Source organism: Geotrypetes seraphini, chromosome 13, assembly GCF_902459505.1.
Source record: "Geotrypetes seraphini chromosome 13, aGeoSer1.1, whole genome shotgun sequence".
Classification (NCBI taxonomy): Eukaryota; Metazoa; Chordata; class Amphibia; order Gymnophiona; family Dermophiidae; genus Geotrypetes; species Geotrypetes seraphini.
In genome coordinates, this window is record NC_047096.1 from 46181952 (window position 1) to 46194826 (window position 12875).

Here is a 12875-nt window from a genome sequence, read left to right on the forward strand (position 1 = left end):
ATGCTCTGGCATCTGATCCTCTTCCTTTCCCCCCTGCCTCCTTTCCCCCTGGTCTGGCATCTTTCTCCTTCCCTTCCCCCATGCCCTGGCATCTCTCCCTCAATTCAAATGATGTCCCTCAATTCAAACTATTGATGTAGCATCCCACCAAATGATGTCCTATACTCATTTGAATTGACTGGGAGAGATGAATCCATGGTCTTGGATCTCTTTTCCTTCCTTCTCTTCTTCATGGTATGGCATCTCTCTCTCTTCTTCCTTCCCTGGTCTTCCTTCTGCTTCCCTTCCTCACTAATTGGGTGCAACATTTCTCGCCTCCTCCCCTCCCCCCAATGAGTTCCTACCTCCTTCCCTCCTTCTCTGTCAACCCCCTTCCCATCGACAGTGTATCCTTCACAACTCGCTCCTCTTGCTGGTGTCTGACCTTCCTCTCTAAAGTTAAAAGGGGATAGATTCCGTACAAACGTAAGGAAGTTCTTCTTCACCCAGAGAGTGGTGGAAAACTGGAATGCTCTTCCGGGGGCTGTTATAGGGGAAAACACCCTCTAGGGATTCAAGACAAAGTTAGACAAGTTCCTGCTGAACCGGAATATACGCAGGCAGGGCTGGTCTCAATTATGGCACTTGGTCTTTGACCTAGAGGCTGCCATGAGAGCAGGCTGCTGGGCACAATGGACCACTGGTCTGACCCAACAGTGGCAATTCTTATGTTCTTATGTTCCTGCTTTCCAGGAGAGAGAAAGGCCTGATGCTGGCAGAGCAGCCAGTTGCGAAGGCTGTTGCTTCTGGAAGGAGAAGAAGTTCCCTACCATGACGCCGGTCCTTGGAGCACCCCCTTATGGGCTGCATATGGAGCAGACTGCCCCCCCACCCCACCCCCCTTGGTATGCCACTGCCCCCTCCTAAAAAGCATCTACCTCCTCTTAAAGCCCCCCCCTCAGTGCATCCACATCTTCCAAAGCCTTTAAGAGCATCACCCTCCTAAAGATACACCCCAGAATAACTTTCAAGAGCATCCATCCTTTTCCCAATGACCCACAGCAAGCTGATCTTAAGTATGCCCTGATGTTTTAGGGTAAGGTGGGCAGAAGCAACCCTCTGTCACTCCTGCTGACCCTACCTCAGACTACCAGGGCATCCTAAAGGAAGGCCTAGAGGGGCCTACAGCAAGTAGAGTCTTCAGGAGAGGGTAGATGTCATAGAGGAGGGGAATTCTTCTGAGAACACTCTTTAGGAGGGGTTACTCTTGGGGGAGGGGTTTCAGGACAGGAGTGAATGTACAATTCAGCCCATGCTGGTCAGTGACAAGATATTGATTTGGATTAACTGATATCATGTTAGTGGCATTAATCATTTTAATCACTATTAACATGTTTGCATTATTTGCAATATTTAATTGTGATTACTCAACACACAGTCCTAGTTTTCATATATTCTATAACTTATTTTAATGCTGTAATGCTCTTTTATAAGAAACAATATAATTACGTTTCTACAGATAAATTTTCTGTTCCATTTTTTCTCATAAAGAATGAGCGAATCCTACTGCTAAAGACTTCTGGTTCATGTCTACTTCACAATAGGCTAAGTTTTCATTTCTCTGGAAATATAAGAACATAAGAACATAAGAACATAAGCAGTGCCTCTGCTGGGTCAGATCAGAGGTCCATCGTGCCCAGCAGTCCGCTCTCGCGGCGGCCCAACAGGTCCAGTACCTGTGCAGTAATCCTCTATCTATACCCCTCTATCCTCTTTTCCAGTAGGTAATTGTCTAATCCTTTCTTAAACCCCATTACTGTACTCTGCCCTATCACGTCCTCTGGAAGCGCATTCCAGGTGTCCACCACACGTTGGGTAAAGAAGAACTTCCTAGCATTCGTTTTGAATCTGTCCCCTTCTATCTTTTCCGAGTGCCCTCTTGTTCTTTTATTTTTTGAAAGTTTGAAGAATCTGTCTCTCTCTACTTTCTCTATGCCCTTTATGATCTTGTAAGTTTCTATCAAATCCCCTCTAAGTCTCCTCTTCTCCAGAGAAAAGAGACCCAATTTCTCCAATCTCTCAGCGTATGAAAGGTTTTCCATACCTTTTATCAGACGTGTCGCTCTCCTCTGGACCCTCTCGAGTAACGCCATATCCTTCTTAAGATATGGTGACCAAAATTGGACGCAGTACTCCAGATGCGGGCGCACCATCGCCCGATACAACGGCAGAATAACTTCTTTCGTTCTGGTCGCAATACCTTTCTTGATTATACCAAGCATTCTATTCGCTTTCTTGGCGGCCGCTACACACTGTGCCATCGGCTTCATTGTTGTGTCCACCATTACCCCCAAGTCCCTTTCCTGTGTACTCTCCTTCAATAATATCCCTCCCATCGTATAGTTGTACCTCAAGTTTCTGCTTCCCATATGTAATACTTTACATTTCTCAACGTTGAACTTCATCTGCCACCTCGTCGCCCATTCCCCTAGCTTGTTCAAGTCCCTTTGCAATTTTTCGCAGTCTTCTATAGTCCGAGCACCACTAAAAAGTTTGGTGTCGTCTGCAAATTTTATTATCTCACACTTTGTCCCTGTTTCTAGATCATTTATGAATATATTAAATAGCAGTGGCCCGAGCACCGAGCCCTGCGGTACACCACTCGTGACCCTCCTCCAGTCAGAGTAGTGGCCTTTCACTCCTACCCTTTGCTTTCTACCTTCCAACCAGTTTCTGATCCATCTATGTACATCTCCTTCCACCCCATGGTTCTTCAGCTTCTGGAGTAGACGTTCATGGGGCACCTTGTCAAAGGCTTTTTGGAAATCTAGATATATGATGTCTATGGGGTCTCCTCTGTCCATTTGTTTGTTAACTCCCTCGAAGAAGTGCAATAAGTTCGTTAGGCACGATCTACCCTTGCAGAAACCATGTTGACTGGTTATCAGTAGTTCGTTCCTTTCGAAATGTTCATCGATGTTTTCTTTTATCAGAGCTTCTGCCATTTTTCCCGGAACCGAGGTCAGACTCACTGGTCTGTAATTTCCAGGGTCTCCTCTTGATCCCTTTTTAAAGATGGGCGTAACGTTGGCTATCTTCCAATCCTCCGGGATCACGCCTGTTTTTAGGGACAGGTTGCAAATTTGCTGTAGTAGTTCCGCTATCTCCTCCTTTAATTCTTTCAGAACCCTTGGATGTATTCCGTCCGGACCCGGGGATTTGTCAGGTTTTAGTTTTCCTATCTGCCTGCGTACGTCTTCAAGGCTCACTTCTATGTATGTTAATTTTTCTGTTTGACTTCCATGAAAGAATTGCTCAGGTTCCGGTATGTTTGAAGTGTCCTCATTTGTAAATACAGACGAAAAAAACATGTTTAGCCTTTCTGCCACTTCTTTCTCCTCTTTCACAACTCCCTTCCTGTCTTCGTCATCCAGTGGTCCTACCTCCTCCCTAGCCGGCTCCTTCCCTTTAACATATTTAAAGAATGGTTTGAAGTTTCGTGCTTCCTTAGCTAGCCTCTCTTCGTACTCTCTTTTGGCTTTTCGAACCACACGGTGACATTCTTTTTGATTTTTCCTGTGCTCTTTCCAATTCTCCTCAGTTTTGTCCTTTTTCCACTTCCTGAATGAATTTTTCTTATTGCCTATTGCTTCCTTCACTATTTTGGTTATCCATGCCGGGTCTTTTGTTCGACTCTTTGTGCACCCCTTTCTGAACCTGGGGATATATGTATTTTGCGCCTCGCTCACCATGCCCTTGAAAAAAGACCAGGCTTGTTGTACCGTTTGCCATTTTTTGGAAGTGTTCCTAAGTTTCTTTCTTACCATTTCCCTCATTGCCTCGTAGTTTCCTTTCCTGAAGTTTAAAGTTGTCGCTATGGTTCTCTTCCCTTTCGGTATTCCTACTTCAACCTTGAACTTGATCATATTATGATCACTGCTTCCCAACGGTCCCACTATTTCTACTTCCTTTGCAGGTCCCCTTAACCCATTTAGGATTAGATCCAGAGTGGCATTTCCTCTCGTTGGTTCTCTAACAAGCTGCTCCATGAAGCAATCATGTGTAGCTTCCAGGAATTCTGTCTCTCTAGCGCATTTTGAGCTTCCAAGACTCCAGTCTATCCCAGGGTAGTTGAAGTCTCCCATAATAACTGTATTCCCGCTTTTGCTTTCTCGCTTCATCTCGGCTTCCATTTCTTCATCGATATCTCCGGTTTGTCCAGGTGGACGATAGTACAGGCCTATCTTTATTTCAGGCCCTTTCTTTCCTGGTATTTTAACCCATAGCGATTCTAGCTTGTTGGCCGTCTCTGCTGTGTCCATTTTTGTCGATCGTATGCTTTCTTTTATGTATAGGGCTACTCCACCTCCTTTCTGTCCTGATCTGTCCTGGCGATAGAGTTTGTACCCCGACAGTGCTGTATCCCATTTGTTTTCCTCATTCCACCATGTTTCAGAAATTCCAATGATGTCTATGTCTTCTGCATTGGCCAAAGCCTCTAGTTCCCCCATTTTGTTTCTCAGGCTCCTTGCATTGGTATATATGCAATTTAGATCCTGGTGTTTTGTTGTCTTCATTTCCATTCCCTGCGCTTCAGTCTTTATTTTCTTCTCTTTTGCTACAATCTTTCTAACCTCCTCTTCTGGGTTAGTCGACTCTTGCAATTTGTCCCTTGCTTCTTCCCGGCCTTTTTTCCCCTCAGTATCTTCACAGGATACCTTCTTCCGAATCGTCGACGCTTGGTCGACTGTCGGCTTTCCCCTTCTTGTTAGTTTAAAGCCTGTTCTATTCCTCTCCTGACGTTGTTTGCTAGAAGTCTAGTTCCTGCCGTGCTCAGGTGTAGTCCATCTTTCCTGTAAAGCTTGCTCTTGCCCCAGAACGTTGTCCAGTTCCTCACGAAGTGGAATCCCTCTTCCTCACATCATTTCCTCATCCACGCATTTATTGATTGTAGTTCTTCCTGCCTTTTCACATCTGCCCTAGGTACTGGTAGGATCTCTGAAAATGCTATCTTCTGGGTCCTCATCTTCAGCTTCCTTCCCAGAATCTTGAACTGTTCTATCAGCTTGCTTCTTCTATAGTCTCTCCTGCTGACATCGTTCGTCCCGATGTGGATCATTACTGCGGTCTCTTCTGTCTCCGCACTGCCTAGGATCTTTCCAATGTTGTCCACGATGTCCTTGGTTCTTGCTCCTGGGAGGCAGGTAACCAATCGATCCTCTCTCCCTCCTGCTATGTGGCTGTCCACATGCCTCAGGATCGAGTCTCCCACTAGGATCGCCGATTTTCCCTTCTTCAATTTTCGCTCCGGTCTCAGGTCAATGTCCTCGGTGTGGTTCGCTCTTTCTTCTTCTGGGCCTCGACTAGCCAAATTCTCCTCTTCCTGCAGTATCCCTCTGTGTATGTCTTCTTCGAGGTCATCTGTTTCTTGTTCTCCCTTCCATGTTGGTGTCGGGGTAACTTCTTCTTTCATACGAAGTTCGTTCTCTTCCACCTTCATCCTGTATGCTTCCTCAATGAATTTCTCAAGTTCCCTGACTTCCTTCTCAATGTGTCTCTCTCTCGTGAAGACTTCAGCTGCCTTGATTGGGTCCTCCATGGTGTAAAGTCCTTCTAGTTCCTGTATCTTGCCCTCTATTCGCTTGACTTCAGTCTTCAAGCTTTTCAGCTCCTGACACCGGCCGCATACATATGACTGTCTCCCCGAGGGGAGGTAGTCATACATATGACAGTCCGTGCAGAATACTGGAAAGCTCATCTTCTGGTTCCCCTCTGCTTCCATTGGTGCCCTCTCTCACTCTCTGCTTGCTGCAGGTGTCTTTTCTTTGCTCTCTCTGCCTTCTGCTGGTGTCCTCTGTCTCTCTCTATCAGCCTGCTGTTTGTGTCTTCTCTCGCTCTCTCTGCTTGCTTCTGGTGTCCTCTCTTACTTTCTCTGCCTGCTTGACGCCTCCTCAGTAACCTTGTGTGAAAGACTTGAAAGACTAGTCCCTTTGCAAAAGCCCTTCGCAAAGGCGCTCTCGCTAAGGCGAGCGCCTTTGCCGTTCGCCTTCGCCGCGCGCCGAACGGCCGTGCGCCGTTGGCTCGGCTCCTGTTATGGAGGAGCCCAGTCGGTCTTCGATGACGCGGTGGGGGTGGGCGGAGCTACTCTCGCCGCTGCCCCGATAGTATTTTTGCCTGTTCTTGCTTCTTTCTGCTCTCCCTGGCTCTCCCCTGCCTCTCCTTCTCTCTCTCTTGGTTCTCCTTCGCTCCTCCTTGCTTCTCCTCTGCTTCTGCTGCTCTCTGCCGCTGGCTCGACTCCTGTTATGGAGGAACCCAGTCGGTCTTCGATGACGCGGTGGGGGTGGGCGGAGCTACTCTCGCCGCTGCCCCGATAGTATTTTTGCCTGTTCTTGCTTCTTTCTGCTCTCCCTGGCTCTCCCCTGCCTCTCCTTCTCTCTCTCTTGGTTCTCCTTCGCTCCTCCTTGCTTCTCCTCCGCTTCTGCTGCTCTCTGCCGCTGGCTCGACTCCTGTTATGGAGGAGCCCAGTCGGTCTTCGATGACGCGGTGGGGGTGGGCGGAGCTACTCTCGCCGCTGCCCCGATAGTATTTTTGCCTGTTCTTGCTTCTTTCTGCTCTCCCTGGCTCTCCCCTGCCTCTCCTTCTCTCTCTCTTGGTTCTCCTTCGCTCCTCCTTGCTTCTCCTCCGCTTCTGCTGCTCTCTGCCGCTGGCTCGACTCCTGCTGTATATCCAGTTCTTGCCCACTAGGTTAATGGATCCCCAGATGCATGCACTGCAACAAGAAGAAACCTTTCCAAAACTTATTTAAACTTTCCTAAATTACTAGTTAGACCACATTCTCTGGCAGCAAATTCCATAATTTACTTACACTTTGCCTGAAAAATAAGTTCTAAAATTTATTTTATATAACAGATACTAATTAGTTTCATGGAATGTCTTAGTCCTAGTACATTAGAGTAAATAAATAAACATTTCCTATCAACTTGTTCCATGCCACTCATGACATTATAAACCTCTACCATGTCTCCTCAGTTGTCTCTTCTTCAAGTTAAACAGCAATAACATGCCAAGCCTTTATTCATATGGGAAACATTCTTTCTCCTTAACCATTTTTTGCCCTTAGAAAATGACACAGGGACAAAATTGTCCCTGTCCCCACAGGATCTTAATATCCCCATCCTGTCCCCACGAGTTCTGTCCCTGTCCCATTCCTGCAAGCTCTGCCTTAACCACACAAACCTCAAACACTTACGATTTTAAAGTGTTTGAGGCTTGTTTGTACAAATGAGGACAGAGCTTGCAGGAATGGTGTCACAATACCGGCTCTGATCTGGTTATCAAAGGCTGAAACTTGTCACACTCTTTATTTATTCAATTTTCTATACTGTTCTCCCAAGTAGTGAATGACACTGGGACAAATTTTTCCCCATCCTCGCAGAAACTCATTTTTCCATCCCATTCAAGCGAATTCTCTTTCTGTCCCTGCTCCATTCCTGCAAGCTCCGTCCTCATCTGCACAAGCCTCAAACACTTTAAAATCATAAGTAGCAGCATTCTAGAGCTCAGTCTGTGATGTCATAATGCCTCATTCCACCAATGCCTAAGCTCCGTCCTCATCTGCACAAGCCTCAAACACTTTAAAATCATAAGTAGCAACATTCTAGAGCTCAGACTGTGATGTCATAATGCCTCATTCCACCAATGCCTAAGCTCCGTCCTCATCTGCACAAGCCTTAAACACTTTAAAATCATAAGTGTTCAAAGCTTGTGCAGATAAGGCTGAGCTTACAGGAATGGGGCAGGAACAGCGACAAAACTTGTGGGGACGGGACAAGGAAATTGAGTACCTGCAGGGACGGCGAAAAATTTGTTCCCGTAAAATTCTCTACTTTGAGCACAAGCTTTTACACTCATCAAAGGCTAGTATAAATGTGGATGTCCAGCAGTTAAGCATGCAAATTGAGGTATTCTCTAACATCATGCCTAAATTCTAGGAATGCCCCTGATCCACCCATGTCCCTCCTATGGTCATGCCCCCTTTAGAGTTGTACATAAGAACATAAGCGTCGCCTCTGCTGAGTCAGACCATGGGTCCATCTCGCCCAGCAGTCCGCACTCGCAGCGGCCCCCCAGGTCCATGACTTGTAAATGATCTTTTACCTAAAACATTTTATTCCCTATTCATTTAATATCCTGTATAGTGTCACAAGCCCGAGTCCAATGCCGGCCTTGTGCCAGGGAAGAGTCACAAAAATCACTCCCTGAAACTAGTCCGGGCTGACCATGTTATCCCTGATAAACAAGAGCAAGAACAGGAAGCACAGGCTGTGTTTAAACCTAAGGCTGAACACAGCCTGATGAAAACTGGTAAGGGCTCTTTAAATCCTCCATTTTGTGGAAAGCTGGCTAAGCAGGGGAAAAGGCAAACACAGCTGAAGGAAGTTCAGCCCCGGAGTAGGGCTGGGCGTGGTACAGCAGCTTGGCAGCATTTAGAGAGCTGGCTGACCAAGAGAAAGGAAAAGACAGAGGAGAGGCTCTCATGTGGAAGGAGTCTCCTAGTCCCCCTGAGCCAAGGGACATTGAGATGTTGGACACTGAACTAGAGGATACAACCTTGGAAAATCCTGAAGGTGAAGCCATGGAGTACAGCACTTTACCTGAGGTGGGAATGGGTGAAGAAATGGAAACTAATTAATTTGAAGTTGTTTTTTTTTTTTGGTGCTAAGTTTTGTTGAAAGTTTCCATTTCCATTGAGTATAAGTATTTTACTGAAGTATGCTAACTAAGGGAATGTATGCTAGCCCAAGGTGTGCTTGTATGAGAAGTTTTATTTCTCTTGCTTACCAAGAGTGCTGCTGTGGAAGGAACTGCAGCAGGTTCTTATTCAGAAAGTGTAAATATCCTGTAAGCTGGAGACAGGATTTACACAGCACCAGGATGAATAGTTTCAGAGTTTTCTTTGTTTGAGAGTCAAGGACTGTTAGAGACTCTGCTACACCTGGGACATTGCTAAGAAACTTTGGAACATGATCCAGACCAGGCTGGTTACTATGATATTTTGTTTGTGTTATTTTTGCCAAAGACCATTGGAATACAATTTCTTTTGATGCATTTTTTTTGGACTTGTGAATTGAACAATAAATTTGATTTTTGTTATTTCATAACTTACCTGTGTGAGGCCATTCTGATTAAACTCATAGGATAAGTTTTGCACAACAGGGACTTCCTCCATCTTGGGGAAGCACGCTGGGGAGAATATTGTAAGCGTGGGCCGGTTACCGCGAGCCTTGAGGGCCGGCCACGCTACATGTGGTATCAGAGTGGGATACAGCACCCCCTGTTGTTGAAAAATTTTTTTTTTGGAAAAAATAATAATAATTGTTTTTTTTTTGGACTTACTTTTGAATTTGTTGGAGCTGATTATTGAGAAGCTGTGGACTTATGCTGGTGGACTAAGGACGTACAGACACCGGAAAACAAGCCACAGGACAACCGGAAATCAGCTGCGCTGGGACCTTGGAAGCCGGTGTTCCAGTTCTTTTGGAGAGCAGTCCAAGCTCAGAGAGGCTCGGAGTCGGACGCAAGACCCATCCTGGAGGAGCAGTGGTATCCAGACCAGAGTCGGTGTGTTCCCGAGTACCAGAGTGATACAGTGCGCAGACTCATCAGTACCGCGGGTAAGAGTACCTAATCTAACGGGCTGTTGAGGATAAAAGTATCACTCAGGGAGGCTGGTCGGCTAAACTGTGGGAGGAGGGTCAGGCAAAACTTAAAAGGAGCCACACTTGGTTTTTGTTTTCTTTTTGTTCCATTTCAGGTGTTGGAGATGGAGCAGCAGCAGGTGTTGGCCCTGATCGCTGGAGAACGCCAGAAGCAAATCCAGGAGATGCAGGAGGTTTTCCAGACAAGCCAGGACCGCTGGAACCAGGCGCAGGACCGCGCACAGACACAGCACCAAGAACTCATGGCTGCAATGGGGGAGCAATCAAGACTGTTTGCACAGTTTCTTCAAGCCCCAAGGCAACCGATGATGGGTGCACCGCTATTAAATCCAGCACCCCAACAGCTGGTAGGAGCCAATCCTTTGGCTTGGATGCACTTACATAAAATTACACCCACTGATGAACCTGATGACTTTTTATCAGCCTTTGAAAGGACGGCCAATGCCGCTGGTTGGCCGCAGGAACAGTGGGCAGCACGATTGCTACCATGTTTGGCGGGCGAGACTTTGGCTGCCTTCCAAACCTTGAACCCTGATTTAGCCAGCAACTACCAAAATGTTAAAGCACACATTTTAGACTACTTAGGCTACACACATGAACATTATAGGCAGAAATTTAGATCGGCCATAATGGGTGACTATGAAAGACCTAAGGCCCTTGTCCAACGCCTAACTAAAATGGCTGAACGCTGGTTACAACCTTGCCTAGCTGACCCTAGGGCACTCTTTGCTGAGATTATTAAAGAGCAATGCCTCGAATCAATGCCCAAGGAGCTCAGAGGCTGGGTGCAAAAGCAAGGATGTAAGAGCTTGATGCAAGTTTTGGAAGTATCTGAGGCTTATTTGGATGCTAGGGGTTCTGCAGGGGAAGTTAGGGTAGTTCCTTCTTCCCGAGGTGAGGTAGGGAAAGAGTCTATACCTACCAATAGACACACCATTCCCCAAAAACCACCCTTTAGGGAGATGAAAACTCCTGAGCCCGGGGGTCCCGCACGTAGGGAGGGTCCCAAATGTTTCCGCTGTGGTAAAGTGGGCCATATACAGCGGAACTGCCGGGTAAGAAGAGATTTTGTAATAGGTCGGGGAGGCTGTGATATAATTTCAGGGGAATATAGAGTACAGGTGGCCATAGCAGGACGAAAAGTGAATGCGCTGGTAGACACGGGGGCCGAACAGTCGGTAGTGTCTCAATCCTTCTGGCACCAGCTGCTCAGAAAGGAACAAAGTAAAAAGATGGATAAAAAGGTGCCCATAGTTTGCATACATGGGGTTATTAGGAAGTACCCGTTACACCCTGTTGTAGTCGATTATGAGGGGGTAAGAAGACATCTATCCGTGGCTGTCTTAGACGCCTCTCCTTATCCGGTGATTCTAGGGAGGGATTGGCTTACCCAGACCCCAGTAAAGGACCTAGCGGGAATGGGAAAACACAAACAAAATGATTCCCTTACAGGGGTAGCCAAGCAGGTGCTAGGTGCCCACATCCCAGAGGAAAGTGGTCAGTTTAGGCGTCCCTCCTGGCGCAGGTCCCAGGGATGGGGGCCTCATCGGAAAAGATGGACCCCAGTAATTCGGTGGGTGCCTCTTTCTGATAATGCTCACGCCCCTACACAGGCTTATTCACGGGCAGCGGGCTTTGATTTGTATGCTGCGGAGGAATTGATAATTCCCTCTAAGAGTAGAGCCCTGGTACATACAGACCTGCAGGTGTCTATGCCGCCCGGGTCCTATCTTAGGATAGCCCCACGATCAGGTTTGGCCCTAGAACATGCCATTGATGTAGCTGCAGGAGTAGTGGATCCTGATTTTCGGGGTAACCTAGGGGTTGTATTAGTCAACCAAGGGAACGCAGACTATAGCGTTAAGCCTGGCCAACGTATTGCCCAAATGATATGTGAGCGCATTTGGCATGCAAAGTTGGAACGTTGGACACATCTCCGTGACACAAAGAGGGGTCAAAAAGGGTTTGGCTCTACAGGGAACACAGAGGGGGCCGAGATTCAGTGCACTTCCCCGGAAGGAACCCAGAAGAGTGCTGACACTCAGGGAGAAAACCTAGGGGCTCTGCGGGAAGATATTAAGGCGCTGAAAGGGGACTTACAGCAGATAAGCGCCCAACAAAGGGAGGAGTGGAAGAAAGAGCTGGAAGCAGCTCAACATCAGTGGTCAATTCTGATAAGCAAACAGAGGGAAGGCCATGACACTCCTACCCAGGAACCCCCTGAAGGTTGGTCTAAAAAGCTTACAGGAGATATTGTAGAACAATGTCAACAAGAGTCTAAGAAACTCCAGAGTTTAGTGACTCATATGGATGACCAGGTACAGCAGGTTAGGATACAGCTTGCTAGTAATTTGTCCCAACAACAAAAGGTTGTCCAGAATATAAAAGACCTTGAAACGGTATGTAAAGCTTTGACTGACAAACAGCAGGAGTCTGAAAAGTGGTCAAAGCAGAATCACATCCCTAAAGAGCAGGTGGAACAACAGAAACAACAGGTTAGCTGGATACAGAACTCCTTAAAGGGATTGGAAAAGGGGATGGCAGACATTCAAGGTCAGGTTAATAAAATACGGGACGAAGAATTGGGTAGTATGGCTGAAGTTATGACTGCCTTAGCCCAACAAGTCACCGATATGGCAACTGAGGAAGAGGAAGAGGCCAAGAGCTTAGAAGCCAAGTATGGCGGGCCGGTTTTGCGATGGCCCGATGACTTCAGGGACCCTGAGCCACCTCCAGTTCAGACAGGCAAGAAGGGCGGTAAGGCCCGTAATCACTATTAGGCTTTCCCGTTTGCAGGAGAACCCGGAGGAAGTTAGACCATGCCCGGGTGGTCATGGTTTAAGGGGGAGGGTATGTCACAAGCCCGAGTCCAATGCCGGCCTTGTGCCAGGGAAGAGTCACAAAAATCACTCCCTGAAACTAGTCCGGGCTGACCATGTTATCCCTGATAAACAAGAGCAAGAACAGGAAGCACAGGCTGTGTTTAAACCTAAGGCTGAACACAGCCTGATGAAAACTGGTAAGGGCTCTTTAAATCCTCCATTTTGTGGAAAGCTGGCTAAGCAGGGGAAAAGGCAAACACAGCTGAAGGAAGTTCAGCCCCGGAGTAGGGCTGGGCGTGGTACAGCAGCTTGGCAGCATTTAGAGAGCTGGCTGACCAAGAGAAAGGAAAAGACA